General features: G+C 49.4%; 1 protein-coding gene across 5 annotated transcripts in view; it reads right to left on the bottom strand.

Annotated features, from left to right (window-relative positions):
* The window catches only part of CASZ1 (castor zinc finger 1), a 212,326-nt gene that overhangs the window by 166,111 nt on the left and 31,844 nt on the right, over positions 1-14,371 (bottom strand). For 3 of the 5 annotated variants that reach the window (XM_069782508.1, XM_069782511.1, XM_069782509.1), the window contains exon 2: positions 9,640-9,783. The exons of the other annotated variants lie outside the window; for them this stretch is intronic. The gene's annotated coding sequence lies outside the window, so the exon portion shown is untranslated. The remainder of the gene's footprint in view (positions 1-9,639; positions 9,784-14,371) is intronic. 5 annotated transcript variants of the gene reach the window in all.

The raw sequence follows: 14,371 nt of genomic DNA, 5'->3' as shown, positions 1-14,371 counted from the left end.
CCCTGCAAGTTGCAAGGTAGCTCTCTAGATTGAAATATGTAGAAGAAGTAGTCAGATGAGTTTTGCTTGCTTAATGCAGTTGCCCCACTGGAACAGCGATTTGCAGGCTCTGCACTAAGCTCCTCCAGGGCAGCTCCCACATGAGCCCAAGACCCCTTCAGCAAAGAGGCGTTCCTCAGTGACCACCTCAGGGTTGCTTGTGGCTCATGCCGGGCTGGCTGCGGGGGCTCGAGCTGGCTTCAGGCCATGGGGTGCTGTGGGGTGGGGTGGGGCAGGAGGAGCTCGCCTGGCTCCTGGGACCGCCTGCTGCTCCACAACCGCAGCCTCATTCCCTGGCCCCGGATAGGGAAGGGGCTATGCTGCCCTGGGTCTGCTGCAGGCTAGGTGGGGATGGAGTCTCCTGCCCTTGCAGGGAACAACGTCAAAAGCTTGGCCTTTGGAAAGGGTTCAGAGGCTTGCTCTGGGTCTGCATAGAGAGCTCGCACAGGTCCCTCTCCATTAGCTTGTGTCTAGCACCGTCATGGGGCAGGGATTACAAATCTCCCTAAGGCGGCTTTTGGAAATCCCATCTTGCATTACCATTTGCATTAGAGCAGCCCCTAGAGAAAGCTGAGGCCTGGGCATGCTCTCAGAAAGAACCTCGAGCCAGGAGAGGTTTCAAGGCACCAGAAGAGACGGGTATGGAAAAGCAACAGGCACAGCAGCTTTGGGACTGATCAGCGGAAGAGGCAGGGGAAAACCTATGCCCAAGGCCACTACCCTACTCAGCAGGCACACAGCTCCCAACATCAGAAGAGAACCTGAAATGGACCTTCACCACCAGGAAGTTCCAGACCTCTGCAAGCCTCCAGAACAAAACCCAACATTTGCCTCAGGAGCATGCTCCAAACACCGTCACTGCCTGAAGAGTCAAATTTGGAGAAGAAAATATATCACACACTGTCTTCAGACAGCTCTCCTAATAGTAACTCGTCTTGCTCCAAGTTGACCCACTCCACTAATCTCATTTAACAAGTAGGGAACCAAAGAGTTCCCTACAAGGCTGGAAGCCTAATCAAATGGGAGGACTAAGTGCAGAGGATGACCATGAGGGTGGTCATCTAAGTGCAGAGGATGACCCCCTTACCCCTCCCAGGCCAGGGGCACTACAACCACCCAGAGCCCCTGTCTTCTGTGATCAAAAGAGGTGGCCTTGTGCCCTCCTTCACGTTGCTGCCTCTGCCACAAAAGCCAACCCATCATTTGTTTGCATAAACTGCGCAAAGACGCATCTCTTCCTCTCAGTCGCCATCAACACCCTTTTTTCTTTTGCTTTGCAGTCTCCCTCTTTCTCTCTCCCAGGCAGCCAGCGCAGAGGAAGCTACAACCGGTCTGCACTGGGAACTCTCCTGGTATCCCCTGCCACAAGGAGTGCCATCAATTTACACTGTTCCTTTAAGACGTTATCTTTTAATTTGGTGCTCCCCCTTTCCCCTCCTCAACTAACTGATTTATTAGTTTACATCTCATAAATTGTAACCCCTCGCCTCCCCCTTCACCCTCCCAGATGCCATAAATCCCCTTCAGAGCCTCGACACCCTTCTGCATGTGGTGCAGCCCCCTGCCCCCCAAAGTCACCTCCGAGTCCCCAGGGAGTGCGGGGCTCATTTGCTGGGGGTTTGGTCTAGCTCGTCTCAGCAGCTAATCCCTTGGGTGGCTCCTGTCAGATTATTAATTAGCTAAAGCGGATCGGCCCTGGAACAACATGCGGTTGGACTTCAGATAAAACAGGACGGCAGAGGCTTGGCATGTAGTTGTTTAAAGGGACATTGTCCCTTTTTTCTCTTGCCCTCTCCTGGGGTGGGAGGAAGGAGAGGAGGAGGAGACGGGCTACTTCCACAGCTGCTGGCAACCCCCAGCAGTTTGCCACCCTGGTCACAGGGCTGCGCTGCTCAGAGGGAAATGAGCACAGGCCTGGAGGTGCAAAGGACAGGAGTGGCAGGCACCGTCGCCACCCTCGCCCTGTGGCAGCTAAAGCTTTTCCAGATGTTGGAAAAGCTTTAGGAACCTGTTCAGAGGGATGCACCACTCGGCTAGAGGGTCTCACTGCACTTCACTGCCACCTCCCTTCTGCCGTCCCTTGTCCACTCATTGCTCCCTATGGAAAACTTAGTATTTGCAACGACCCCAAGAAACAAGGCAAAGGCTGTTCCAAGGGGCCACTTTGAGAACAGGTATTTTAAACCAAAAGAAGCCATCCAGTTTGTGTGTGCAGGTTTTAAAGCCCCCTTTCTTATGCAGTGCAGCCCTCCTGGGCAGGATAAAGAGTGAGTGGTCTCATACACATTATACTGGAAAGCCTGCAAGAGCGAGCTGGAACAAGAGGCAGCATGACCGATGCTGGGGAGCAGCTCACCTCCTCGCTCCCTTCCCACTTTGGATTGTTTTGACTCAAACCGATGAAGCTGAAATATCGAGTCACAACGGCACTAAACTTCATTACAAGCTCTTAACACAGATTACTTAATAAAAAACAGGCTGCTTTAATTGCTTTTCCTCCATTAGCATTTCTGGAGGAGAAAATTCTGATTAATTTGAAGAGGCATATTTCCCCCACCCCTTGTGCTGGCCTGTGAACCAGACCTCCTTCCCACACCAGCCTTGTCCAGAAGAGCATCCCAGAGAGCAAATAGAGAGCCCGAATCCACACGACTCTGAAAAACAAAGGGACTAAGGGCCTGGATGAACAGATGGGAGTAATGGAGTGAAGCAAACAAGGGAAAGAAAAATCTCCTCTCCTTTCTGGCGAACTCATAAAAAGTGGCACAGGGGAATGAGCAAGAAGTGGGTAGAAGAGAACAGGATAAAGGGAGGATAGGTAGCATGGCAGGCTTCAAAGAGTAAGCCCAGAAGTTGCCAGGTGACTAATTTGGTGGGGTCCTGGGAAACACCTTCACCTCTCTCTGCAGCTGGGAAAGGGGCGAGGGGCAGCTCTGCCAGGGGAACACTGTGTGGATTTTCAAAGTTTGGGTCAAAAGCCTGGGACCTCAGTGCTCTCCGCCTGCACCTGGAATGGTCCCTGTTCCTTGTTCAGGCCCTGCTTGGATAGCTGGTTCCAGGGTGGGGTAACTGGGCTTTCCCCTTGGCTGGTCACCCCCAAGTTAGGAGTGCTGGGAAGTCAGGGAGAGGCAGGGGAAGCACCCCTCATGGCCCAGCAGCTCTCTCTGGGCTGGAAAAGTCAGGGATACAACAGTGTCACATGCAAAGGAAGGAGCCTCTTGCAGGGGAAAGCCAGAGCCCAGCTGCCTTGGGGAACAACAGGGCAGGCAGCAGCGCTGGGCTGTGCTGCTACAATAGAAGGTGCCAAGAAGCTCTCCTCACTCCATCCCCAGGACAGCTCTCTACCTTTATCCCTCCCTGTTTCAGGGATCAAGGATGTCCAGCTATCAGTTCCTCAAAGATCGGATGTCAGAGGACAAACCCCCTCTGCCCCACACCATATGCAACCAGATCAGGTAGGATCTGCACTGCTCCACTACCAAATGGCCCCAGGGAAAACAAGTCTACCAAAACATTCCTGGCCTTTTGGGGCAATTGACTTCAGCTCCTGGTGTAACTAGCCCTGGTGAGGGAGGATGGCAACCAGGTTCGTGAGTAGGCTGTTCTCTAGGTCAGCACACTTCAGGGACATGGTAATCAAGTAGGAATTGCTCCCATGTGCCAACTCTTGTCAACCTTGCAATGCTTTGTGTTTTTCTTAAAGCCTGAGACTTTGCAAGTTGCATAAGATTTTTGTTTTGTACAACAACGTATGTATAGTGCTATCCCTCCCTCTGCTCCCTCTGCTCTCCCACTAGCAGGGCACAGCAACCTGAAATGTGATCTGTGTGCATCCTAAACACATAGAAACCTTGGTATTATTAAGTCTTATAATTGGGGGGAGGAGAGGAGTAGCTTTTGACTTCTGAAAGGACAAGGCTAGCAATATTGTTTGCTCATTTTACTTTCAAACTCACCTTAGTTTGTCCTCTCCTCTTTCCTCTTGTATGTTCTATTAATGTACAGCTAAGACAAACTCAGCAAGAATCACAAGACACTGGGACAGATCGTAAACTGCCCTGGCAAAAATCAGGATAGTTCTGCTGGCTGAAAATGCAGCTCTGATGCTTTACATCAGCAGATGGCTTACCTGTGGCTCTTAATGGTTAATATATAACTGCAGTAATAACAAAAAAAAGCCCCAGCATTAACACATAATTTGTCAGAGGCAATATCCTAAAACAGTCTTTCCATATTCAGCTCAAGTAGTGAGATAAGCCTTACCTCCAGTACTGCCCTATGGGCTGAGCACCAGCTCTGGAATGAGCCCCCAATAGAAGACATCAGAGAACAGATCACATTCACTTTACAGTATTTGTTCATTTTTCAAATTTTTTGTTTTTATCAACAGATTTCTAAGAACTACACTTTGAACATACATGTCCCTCAAACACTTGTGCATACTTAGCACTGATTGCTCCAAGTGCTTTCCAAATGGTTTTCCCTGAGGAACTCCGGCAGGTCAGCATCCCTGTTGGCTCCCTCTGGACAGCTGCCTGACGGACAGACAGATGGCCCCACATACAGTGCGTACCAGAGTTGAAAGTGTTCCTAAATGTTTAGTGGAAGCCTGCAAACTGGCAAAGCACTATTAACCTTTTTTTTTTAGCTAGCTGTTTCATCAGGGTGCCACAGAATTGCTGCCTGCATCCCAGCTGAGAGAACTGCTGCTGGATCTAGTAAGGACTGTCAGATGGTTAAAGGAATCAGGAGATCTGGCTTCTCCTCCCAACTCTACTTCTGAGTCATTATTAGCATAAAATCAGGTTTGTTACATCAGTGAAGCTTGAGTAAATAAACCACGACTCATCACTGTGTTTTATTTTGCAATACCTCAGTGGGCTCCTCTCTACAAATAAACACTATTAATGCTCATTGCAATTGCAGGTATATGGGGAGGGAGAGTGATAAAAGCACCTAAACTGGTCTAAAACCTTTATGAAGAGCAGTAGGGCAAAATCACAGCTTTTTTGAGGATATTGATTTTCACAGGACAGGCATTTAAAAAGAAGGCAACCCTTACTTGGGGAGACTAAAAGACAAATAAGTCATGCCCACAGGTCTGACAGAGCTGATGGATAAGAAAGATTGGGAAACATCCTGATCCTCTTCTGAGGAGCCAAGGCTGAAATCCTGACTCCACTGAGGTTTATGGCAAAACTCGTGCTTGCTCTAATAGTGCCAGGATTTAACCTCCATAAAGTTCAAGCGTGAAGACAGAAGCCTTAGGAAAGAGATGGCCACCTTCATCAGCAATGGCTCTAGGAGACTGAGAATACCATGAAGTCAGAAGAACAACTTAAGGTGGCGGGGAAAGCAAGGTCTGAACCCATGAAGGCCTGGCCCAGTCCTGTCTCCTCCACTACTGCACATCCTTTCTCTATCTGAGTTTTTGGGGCAGGCTGGTCTCCTGCATGACAGTCACCCAGGCAACTGTTGGCCCTCACTTAAGCACTGGGCCTCTTCAGGGCTAAGCTGCTCCGCATATCCATACACGTGAGCTCTGTGCTTGCACCTCACTGCACGCAGGCTCTGTATTCCGAGCTCCTTCAATACCTGGGAGGGATCCTGCTCATCTGATTTCCTCATTGCCAGAAAACCTCTTCAGCTTTTGCACCTCAGACAACTATTCTCTCTCATGTGGATGGTTGTAGGTGCCAAATTACTAGCTGCTGGGCATAGCAGGGCTTCTGAAAGAGCTTTGGGCTGTGCCTACCTTTCGTTTGAAACTAAATCATTCTGCGTCTCTCAAAAGCCTTGTAAGTGTTCCCTCCTGAAACCCTGGCATCAGGACCCTTCCCTGAACCTCTGAGCTTTTTCAACCTTAGATCCCATTGCTGGACTTGGCCCTCCATTAGGAGACTGTATTGGCGTCTGCTGTTATCCAAGCGAGCAGGAGGTGCTAAGGACCGTAGTGGATCAGGCTTCAGTCCCACTCCCAGACCAGATACGGTAAGGACAGCTATAAGGCCTGCCGAGCACATGATCCTCTTTCCCCTCCTTTGACTTCCCCCCATTCAGCTTTCCACAGCCGCCAACCAAACATCTGATCGAAGGCCCGGGGGAGGGAGTCAGAACTGTCCAGTCTGGTTATGAGTGAAGGTCATTGATCTAGCGCAGACCAGGGATGCGGAAAACAGGGGAGGGAGGAAAAAACCCTCAGAGAGAGAAAAGAGAGGGAGAGAAGCAGGCAGAGACAGCGCGCGAGTGAGCGCAGGGGAAGGCAGCGGAAGTGGCTGAAACACGGTTTCACACTCCGAGACCCAAGGGCTGTTGTCAACCCGTCCTTCATGCTCACATCTTGTCACACTAGAGGTCAGGTCTCCCAAGCGTTCCTGGAGAGCTGAGCTAGCCCATATGGCAGGCAATATGTTAACAATATGGATCAGCTGCTCGTCAGGGCCTGAGCAGATGGATGTGACAACCCTGCTCTTATCCCAGACAGGCTTTTAACATCTTCCCTCTCCTCAACTCAGCCATACCGGAAGAGCTCTGCCCAAGAACTGTTGCCTCCAGCCTAGGTGGACCATGGGGCCACAGGTCAGAACAGGCAGCATGGAAATGCCTGCCTTGCTTTATCTGGATGGAAGCAGGCAGGGTAGAGCTCCATTCAGACCAGTGCTGGCAGGAACCGGGCCAAACTTTTATCCAGTGAGAGCGTACTGTAAACGGAAAGACCTCGCTATAATCCAGATACGTGCTATTAACTCCCAGCCAGGGTGATACTGTAGATACTGTATTCAGATATATGTATATGGCATGTTACCACCAGATGCCACATGTTACAGTCTAGACTGAGTTTTGTAACTGCCTGGGAAAATTTTCTCTCACAGAACAAGTAATACATAAATAGATGTATATTTTAATGGGCAAGTTAAACTCCTCCTGGCAAAGGCAGGCAAGTTGATTTCATACACAGGCGGGTAAATTTCCACAATGATTTTGCAAGGCTGTTTCATATTCGCCAGCCCAGCTCAGGATCTGAGCCATCAGGGCTGGCTGGGCTGGGCCAGCTGCAGTTCTGCAGAAGGCAGAGTTCCCACCTCGCTCCCTTAGCAATTGTGCCTATGCAGTGATCCCAAGGATCCTTGCAAAAAAAAAATAAAATGCAGTCAGCCCAATTTAACCCCCAAATTTAGCTTTACTTTAGGATTGAAGCAAGGGGAAATATTTTGCAAATTCAAACACAGACAGAGCAGGTATTTCTAATCCTTTTCCCACATCTTTTTTAGCTTTTTTCTCCGCATAAAAGGCTACCCTTCATCAACTGAACAAGAAAACTCCCTCCAACCCTTATAGCTCTAGGACTAAACAACCAGCTTGTGCTTATAAACAGAGAGTGAAAAAGCAATCACAGCCTAGGGACGGGCTCTGGAGAACGTGCAAACAGCCTCTGTAGCCCAAAGTAAATTGAGCTTGTTTTGAAAGTAGAAGCCATACAACTTGCTCCAGGGCTGAAGACTGGAACACGGGGATTTCTAGTCCAGAGCATGAGCGATCACAAAGCCACATGCCTGAAAGGCTAAATGCATCTCCTTCACTGAAGTGATGCTTGTAGAACTAAAGGGACCTCAGAAAACAGCTGGAGTCAAGGGAAACATTTCTATTGTCTCTCATGAGCGTCTGTCCCTCAGAAAACAGACCCAGAAGGACACTCAGCTTTGTACAGGCAATGCACCCAGTAGGTACTAGAAGGAGAAGGCAAACATCAAAAAGGATTACTGATCTGCAAGAACCTGAACCTTAAGGTTCACTTCAGCACTTAAGGAATTCCTGATCTATCAGTCTCCTCCTCTTGCCTTCTTGTCTCAGAGGTCCTGTCCTGCTCATCCGAGGTCCATGTCAGATGGACATGCAAGGCTTTCAATACCAGGAGCTACACCAGCAGAAACCTGTGAGAGGTGCCACAGGAAAAGCCCCCTGATGGAAAAATGGACCCAGAACCTATGCAGCAGCTTCCTCAGCAGTTTTCTCCCCCTGGATGATAGGCTTCTCTGGAGAGGCACATAAGGATGTTTGGTGGAAAATTCACCTGCTGCATTCAAACCTGAGAATTTGTATCTTATTTGGTAAAACCTCAAGGCTCTTCATGTTCCACTACCCTATTCCCTCGGGCAGGGCTCCAATTTGGGAAGCTCTCTCGCCTCTGGAGGCTTGGGAAGGCGTGTGCCACTGCTCCAAAAGGGGACACAGGCACCAGAGCAGCCCACGCAGGGATAAAGGCCAGAGTTCCCTACATTAATAGTTCAAAACCAAGCTTTCCAAATAAAGCATGCCAGACCCTGGAGGAGTTTTAGCACTAGGAAGGTGTGGGAAGGCACAGTTCATCCATATCCCATCCTGAAGCATACTGTATTCACTGGCAGGTTTACTGAAAGCACTCAGATCTGTAGGCTCTGAACACGTGGCAAACACTAAGCCCTGCTGAGCCTTAGAGGATCACAGCTGTTGCTCTTTAAGGTAGGACACTCAGAACATGAGTAAATTCCCCCATGCCACACACACAGCCAGACATGAACAGCGATAGCTGAAGCCCCAGACCAACATCTTACCCCTGTGACTTTTCTCGTCTTCCCTCTTGCTAAGCCAATACAGTCCGTCCAACCTGATACTTCTAGTTCAGGTCTCAGCTGTACCTGTAACTCACAACAGCTTTGGATACACTGCTTTGCCCAAGTATCATTTATGGCACAGCAGCAAAAGACAGAGAACATGGTGACACACAACCCTCACAGGGACTTCAGGTTGTTGATCTTCATTCAGGCATCATCACCATTTAATAGTGCCGACACAGTATGGAGATACCCCCCGACAAAACCTCTACCCGCTACAGAGCGGACATAACATTATACAAAGCCCAAACACAGTGAGGATCCTCAGCCCCTTCTATATGCAGCAGTACGGCAGTGCCACCAGGTACCTCCCAATTTCCCAAACCATTGAGAAGGAATACATTATCCCACTGTTGGTATCCTACAGCTGCTTTCTTCTAGGCCATGTTGTGCCATACCTTTTTTTTTTTGTTGAGTGGCTGTGATGGGAGCCAAGCAGTGAAGAGAGTAAAATGGCTTTTAGAAACACAGAGTCCCACCCCCTCACAACCTTTCTGAGTTTCCCACCATGACCACAGACATCCTCAAACTCCTCTTCTTTTGTGAAACAAGTCAATCAGAAACTGTCCCACACAATACTTACCCAGGGGACTCCCATGCTAGCTTGTTCCGGCATACTACTTAGCTAATTGTTAATACTGCACACCAGCTCATTAGGAAGCAGGCTAAGAGAGGGAGCTGTTCAAACCAGCGCTTTGCTGTGTCAGCTGGGTGCCTATGTCTGTGCAAAAATGGGCAGCGATGTCAGGGGTAAACCCAGTCCTACTTGTAAGCCAGCCAACACCCCACCATGCATTTACCACCCAAACCAATGACTTTCAGCAGCTCTTCCAAACTTTATAGGCTAGAGATTTCCCAGGAACTGGAATGGAGCTTCTGGAGAGACAAAATCACTCACTCCAGTCCTACTTCAGAGCAGACCATTTGATCACAGAACAAAAGCCAGTACCTTGCACTGAGAATTCACAGGCTTCAAGGTTCACTCCAGTGTACAAAGCCAGGAGAGAAGTCAGGTTCTTTGTTTTGGAGGTGGTCTCAGGTGAAGACAGTGTGAATTTGATGGCCTCCCTTCACTTGGTGAAGTCTCTTTGCCCTGAGGAGAGTTTCAAAAGGAAATGAATATTCCCTACTGAGCAGTACAAGAGCTCAGGTGAATCACGAGCATAAACGATGACGCCGGCCTCAAATGCCACAGCCACCCACAGACCTCAGCCCTTGGTCACACTCAACAGTCCAGCAAGGCAAGGCATTTCACGCAATGCCAAACACGTTGCATCCCAGTCGCCTTCTCTGCCACATGTGGTGCTAGCAACTCAAAAGTCAAGGTAGGTAGAAACCACCTAGGTGACCATTTGGTGGGCCACGCACTCCAACTTTCCCCAGAAAAAAATCCAGGTCAATAAGTTGCAGAAGCAGCCTACAGTACTAAGCCACTTATTGCAAAGAGCTTCCCCCCAAAGCCAGCTGAGCATTTCGGCACACGTGAGATATCATGATGTCATCCCTCCTTTGTGGGGGAATCGTTCACTTGTGTTTATCTTACAACTACTAGAGAGCTCTGTCGTCAGTCTTGTACACCCCCACATCAAATGTAATTCTTCAGCCCCAAAGACGTTACAAATATAACCAGATGAGACAAAGGAAGAATTATTATTTCCAGTTTAGTGAGGCACACAGTAATTAAGTGACTTGTCAAAGGTCACTTGGCAAATCTGAGGCAGAATTGGGAACCAAAACTAAATCTCTCAAATTTTGGTCCAAGAGCTGGACAACAAAAGTCCCACTTCCCTTCCTGTGCTCCCTGGATGCACACTGCTACCTTTGCAACACGTTTTACCCTTCTCCACACTCTCCCTAGACAGTTAAGACAATTCCCTTCTATTTCCTGCATTGGAGGAAATTAATAAATACACAGATTAAAAAGAACAAGAACTTTTACTTTACTTACAAAATTAAAAAATGTCCTAGGCTCCAACATTTGACAGAAGCTCAGAAGCTTCAGACTCTTCTGGGAGGTGGGATTTGTAGACTGGAGGGTTTTGTTGGTGGTGTTTTTTTTTATTTCCATCAGACAAAAATAAAAGAAGCAAAACAAAAGAGGGTTGTTGAGATCAATTTGTGATAGGTGCCGGGCCAAAGAAAATGGAGCCAAAGAAGTCAGAACCCTGCAACCAGCAACCTTTGTGTCAATTTAAGCAAATATTGTGGCGTTTCCATGGCAATCCCTGTTTTGAATATCCACTACACTCACTTTTTAAAGGGCTTTTCCTGTTTGCGTTTCAACTTCAAAACCTGTAAATATTTTCAGCCTTAACACATCCCAACCTCCCCCAGCCTCTGAAATGAGATACTATCAAAGCTTTGACATGAAGTCCTCTGTTTGCAGTATCCCAAAGCTGTGAAAATTCACAGCAAAAGCGGGTTGGCAACCCACCATGGCTGGGGATAGCAGAAGCACGGCTGGACCTTTGTCCTGCTCTCAGCACAGCGCCAGCCTCTTTGCAGCAGTAGGTACAGCAGCCCGTTCTTTTTCAAAACTGATGAGTGAAACGAGTCCTCGCAAACACACAGCACCGATAGCATCAGCCCAAGGCAAGGAGCACGCAGCAGGTGTTTTGCAAGCCTCCCTTCATCCCGCTTTGCCAGCTCAGGCCACCTCTGACCCGCTGCACCAGCCACGATTTCTGCTCGGAGCCTCCTCCTGTGACCTGCTCGGGGCCAGCTGCTCGCACAGCCCCAGCACTGCCCCCCGGCCTGACCTGCGCTTCCCTCCCTTCCCTCTAACCTGAACTGAACTGAAGCTGTCAATCACAATGATTTATGCTATGCTGCGTCACGTGCAAGTGGGAACCAAGAAGAGTCGACTTTGTCCTCACTTGCAACCTGGGCTAGCGTGTAAATTCTCGAGCTTCCTCAGCGGCAGCTTGCAGGTACCTGCTGTATCGCTCCGTCCTGCTCCACCAACAAAGAGCCCACTGGGGGAAGTCCTGGTGCGAGAAGCCCTGGTCAGGTGCTGGTATCAGCCGTCAGATCCCAGCACCAGAAGCCTGGTGTTAACCCCCTCCCTGAAGCATAAAGCTGACCCTGCATCTAATGCTGCTTTTTTGCATGCATGGAGGTGCACAAAACCACCTTCTGCTGCGCTTCAGAGACATGTTGAGGACTTTCATCCCCAAGCCCCCAACTTCTAAAGCTTCAGCCTGTGCTGCCGGAGCGCCGCCCCTCCCGGCAGCCATGGGAGTGCACTGGTTAATTCTGAGTTTCCTGGCTGTGATGGATTTGTGCCAGGCCTCAAATGTTAGCTTAGTGTAATTTTTGGGAAGTCAATTTCCTTTGTGTTTTTTTTTTTTCCTTGGTTTTTTTTTGTTTTAGCTTTTTTCCTCTTTTCTTCTAAATTGAAAAGTAGGAGCATTTGAATGAGCGTCAGGACAGGGCCATCCATCTATCGGCTGTAGTTTCCCAAGGGCATTTTATAGGCACCATGGTACGTGCACAGAACAACCATGGAAACAAACACCAAGTGACTTCAAAAGCCGTTATGCTGAATGCCCACAGAGGCACCCTTGAGGAAGCGGTCCAGTCTCTCGCACAAACAACGTCACTCCTCAGTCCTGACCACCTCTGCCGCAAGGCCGGGTGCTTCTGATACCACCAGCAGATGATGCACGATACCGGCTGTCCTGGCCACCTTCCAGCTCAGGTAATTACATCCTACAGGAGTTTCAGCTGGATATTTTATCCCTTCTTCACTTCCGGCCCTCAGCTGCTGCACCAGGAGTTGCTAAAACCCTGTCCAGATCCACCCCGGACGTGAGTGCGTGCCAGGGGCTGGAGGAAATTCTGGGCATCCCTGCACGTCTCAAGAGCCTGGTGCTACAGCAAACAACCTCCTCTAGAAACACACAACAACGTACCTTCTTACATATATCTCGTAATACCCCCACCTAAGAATGAGGTGCAGAGCTGGGAAAACAAAATGGGCCTGCCACACAGGGAACCAAGAATTTCTGGAGGCATGTGCCTAAAGCTGTCCAATGGAGCAGTCATTTGGGACATGGACACCAGTTACTCTCCTTCCTTGAAGTGGAAACTCTCCTCCCATCATCTCACAGGCTCGGAGAAATTAAAACTTGTGGTGGCAGTGATGTAAGGCTAAAGCCACAGCCACCAGTCTGCCTCAGCCAACGGCATCACATGTGGTGTTGAACGTACAGGAAAAGATGGGCCAGGCTTAGAGGACCCATGAGAACAATCCTAGCAGGGCTCACGACAGGCCAAAACAAAAGGTGAGGGTCTTCACTGTGTCTTTGAGCCCTCTCACCACGCTGCCACTAAAAAGCCATGAGCAGAAACACTGGCAGGACAACACTGGATGCTCCCGCCAAACCCTGCCAACATGCATTTCAAAGTGCACGCAAAGATGCGGGTCCCCCATCCTCCGGAGGGAGCTGTGCTTCGGCATTTGCCATAGCCACAAGAATTCAGAGCCCTTCGAAGCTGTCCGAAACATAAGGAGATGACCTGCTGACCCACTGTCCACTCAGGACAGCTCAGGAGTCCCCATGCCTGTAAGCGGGCTCTATCAAATCTCTGCTTTGTGCCCTCTTCGTCGTCTTCTTTCAGAAGATTCTGGACCAGATCCTCACCTGGTGTAAAATCAGTGCAGTTTCGGTGGCTTCAGTGAAGTCATGCCAATTTAAACGAGTTGAGGATCCGGCCCTCCAAGTTACTGGAGTTGCCAGTTCTTCCTTTGGATAATCCTGAGGGTGATTTCACAGCAAGCAGCAGCACAGGCCCAGCCAGACTGGCAGGATCAGCTGCACTTTTCTACCCCCCACGAGTAGGGCGGTCTGTGGCAGAGTCCCTACTGTGAGACCCTGCTGGAGCAACACTGGGTGTATCATCATCTGCTTCTTTTACTGTGTTTCCTTCTCTCTGTCGTTTAATGAGAGATAGATACAGCACAGAGTAAATTACTCCAGGGTTTGGATCCAGGTTTTCTAATTGCTCTTACCAGGGGAGCTCTTGCCTTTCAGGGCACAGTGTCACACAGCACGCTGAGTACCCATACTTGCCATGTATTTGGAGGGGGTGCAGGAGCTGAGCTGGTCATGTGTCCAGCAGCAAAATCCAACCAGGTTGGGTCTTTGCTTGCTACTGTGAAAACAGCACGACTTTATGAACAACCCAGATCTGGTCTCCCCCTCCCTCCACTCCCACCAGCCTCTACTCCAAGGAAGGTAAAGAGCCCATCACTTGCTGGCAGCTGCTGAGTGAGCAGCTACAAATCCCTCCCTTGTCCCCAGTTCCACCATCGTCCTGCCATCTATTTGCACCACGTCTCACTGTTAGAGAAGCAGGCAACACAGGCGCAGGGAACGTGGCACAGCTTCAGCAGGCACTGGGTGCGCAAGAACTTTCTGTGCTCTGCCCTCACAAGTCCTTCGCTATCCCCCCCAGAGCAATTTTCTAGGCAACAGCGTGGTTGCATTCCCTTCCCTATCTCCTAATAAATATCATGCTAAGCAAGATGAGTATCTTCTTCCCAGACCAAGCAGCGTGACCCACTTTCTGAATCAGGGCAGATGCAATTGGGCCCTGGAGTGCTGGACCCCTCCCAAAGCAGAGAGATTTTGTAACAATTACAGCAAGAAGCAGAAGGAATAGAAAAGTAATAAGTG

This window comes from Haliaeetus albicilla, chromosome 4, assembly GCF_947461875.1.
Source record: "Haliaeetus albicilla chromosome 4, bHalAlb1.1, whole genome shotgun sequence".
NCBI lineage: Eukaryota > Metazoa > Chordata > Aves > Accipitriformes > Accipitridae > Haliaeetus > Haliaeetus albicilla.
Note: the sequence above shows the minus strand (reverse complement) of the source record. Positions and strands in the feature narration are given on the sequence as shown.